Source organism: Nannospalax galili, unplaced genomic scaffold (genome assembly GCF_000622305.1).
Source record: "Nannospalax galili isolate Female #2095 unplaced genomic scaffold, S.galili_v1.0 scaffold17, whole genome shotgun sequence".
Classification (NCBI taxonomy): domain Eukaryota; kingdom Metazoa; phylum Chordata; class Mammalia; order Rodentia; family Spalacidae; genus Nannospalax; species Nannospalax galili.
Window position 1 is genome coordinate 8,967,617 of NW_008342276.1, and position 2,816 is coordinate 8,970,432.

Sequence of the window (2,816 nt, forward strand, 5' to 3'; positions counted from 1 at the left end):
TCCAAGGCAATTGACATTGAGACGTTTTCACATGCATTTCTAATCTCTATATGCATGACTATCACTGGTCACAGTCGCCCACCTTCTGAGCTCCTCGGCATCTGAGCATGAATATAAACTCGTCAGATAGACAGCCTTTTTAAAAAGAAAAAAAAAATCCCCATGGCAATCTGGTATAAGAAAGGTTAAGGTTTTAGAGCCATTCCTTTTGTAAGTCACAATAGACTCTCAAGCTAGTGAGTGCAGTAGTTCAAGAGTGGTACTTAGTGGGGGATTTTAAGAGTTATAGGGGGCTGAAGAGATGGCTCAGCAGTTAAGAGTACTGACTGCTCTGGCAGAGCACCCAGTTTAGTTCCCAGCACCCTCATGGTAACTAACAACTGTCCATAACTCCAGTTTCAGGGGATTTGACACACACTTCTGACCTCCACAGACATTGCATGCATAGATGCACTTAAATGCATAAGGCAAACCACTCACATACATAAAAACTAAAACAAAAAGTTCTATCTTGGGCTGGCAAGATGGCTCAGCTATTAAATACACTTGTCACCAATGCTGATGACTTGAGTTTGGTTGCTGGGACCCACATGGTGGAAGGAGAGAAACAATTCCCTTCCTTCTGATCTCTATATGCGTGCTGTGCCATGTGTATGCCCCCCCCCATGCACACACATACACAAAATAAACAGCATAATAAAAAATAAAGGAACTGTACTTCCTTTGTCACATAGATGGAGCTATGCGATGGAACAGTGGAATTATGGGGCAGGGTATTTAGCTTCTCCATGTCACAGATTCTACATAGGATCTTGTGAATATCAAAGGAAATAATGAATTTAATCCAGTGCTTGGCACATAATGAGCCATTGTTATAAATCTTCTTATTGAGGCAATTAACAGCAGCAGCCTCTTATGTACAACTTAGAACCAGCTGGAACAGAGCTGAGGATTAGTTGAACTTGGCTGGAGTTAAATTGCATGAGATTTATTCTAACATTTATTATGTTGTTGCAAGAAGAAAGTAGGATTAGTCAAAGGTTGCATTGTTTACTGAGTAAAGAACAACTCTATATTTGGTTAGAAAATATATGAATTCAGTGGCAGGATGGACATAACTGTTTCTCTCTTACACAGGCTACCATGCAGAATCTGTTAAATACATCTGTAATGAGTATTCAGAATTCAGAGTCCAGATGGACAGGGTGGGTCTTGGTAAATGAAGGATTGCCATCAAAACCTCTTCAGGGATTGATGAGTCAACAACACATATTAGACATCCTACTTACAAAGACTATGAATGAGGGACTGGAGAGACTGCTCAGTGGTTAAGAGTGCATATATAATGCTCTTGCAAAAAACTGGAGTTTGATTCCCAGCACCCATGCCACCCATCACAACCACTTGTAATTCCAGCTCTAGGAATTACAAGTGCCCTTTTCTGACCTCCGAGATCATCTGTGTATACCTCTCCAAATAAATCCTAAAAAACCAAAATGCTATGACTATGTTTGTGACATCTATTCAGGTGACACATCCACCTTAGACAGCAGCTCAGTAGAAGTATCACCCATGGGTCGGATATGATGAATTCAGGCAATGACTCTGTGTAGAGTGGTGATGAATTTGGGGTGAAAGAGGGGACTGGAGCCATGGAGAGAAGAGGGGTTGGAGGTCTGAGACCAGCAGGTATTGGATCCTCCAATCCTGTGTCACTGGAGGAGGAAGGATGCAGGTGAAAGACAAATTGAGTCCAAAGAGAAGCTTTCCACCCAGGTCAACCAGGGCCTTTGAGAATTCAAGGCACTTTTGGTGTATGTGACAGTTTTATTGAGTTAATTTTGCCTTTTCATTTTAATTTTCCATTTCTTTATTCCTTTATAAACAAAATAATTTTTAAAAGTTAGTTTTTATTTCTGTGTATACGTGTGTCTGTGTTCACGTGTGCAGGTACCCGAGGAATCCACAAGTCAGATTCCTTGTAGTTAGAGTTATGGGTACTTGTGAGCCACCCTATATGGGTGCTGGGAGCTGAACTTGGGTCCTGTGGAAGAGCAGCAAGTGCTCTCAGTCACTGAACCATTTCTCCAGCCCCAACAAAACAATTTGATTCATTGTAGAAAAACTAGAAAAATTATTTAGGAGATAAAATATCCCCAATCTCATCAGTCTCCTCTGAAGACTTTGGTAATTTCTTTCCAGCCTTTGTCCAAGACATTTTATTTGGGGTCAAGCTCAACACTATATACATACATGGTTTTGCATGTGGCTTGTCTTTTCTACATAGCTTTATGCCACCACATGTCCCCATACCTGTTTTGTGAGCACCGTGTTTAACAGTTGCCTAGTATTGTTGTGTGGCTGAGACATTTTGCCCAGCCATATGCTTACTGTTAAGCATTTAAGTTGCTTCCATTTTTTTTCTGCTTATCAGTAATACCAACATGAATATTCCGTTGTTTGAGGGTGGAGTTACTGGGTCAAAGGGAATACCAGTGTGATTTTCAGAAAGCAATACCAATTTACGTTCTCAGCTGGTTTCTATAAAGCATGGGCACTAAGCAGGCACTATTATGTGGTTCCTGAATTCTCAGCTCTCTGTGTCATCTCTTCCTCCATTACCACTCAGAAATGACTCCTGTCTTCTCCTGTTCTCACAGTGGGGGTCATGGTCGAGTCATGTCAATCTACCAAGAAATGGTGGTTATGATTTACTGCCCTTGGGTGCTGAGAACCAGTGATTTCCTAAGGCTGAAGATGGCACATTGTTTCCTACTCCACAAGACTCTGAGGATTTAGCAGTTGGGAAAGAAAAG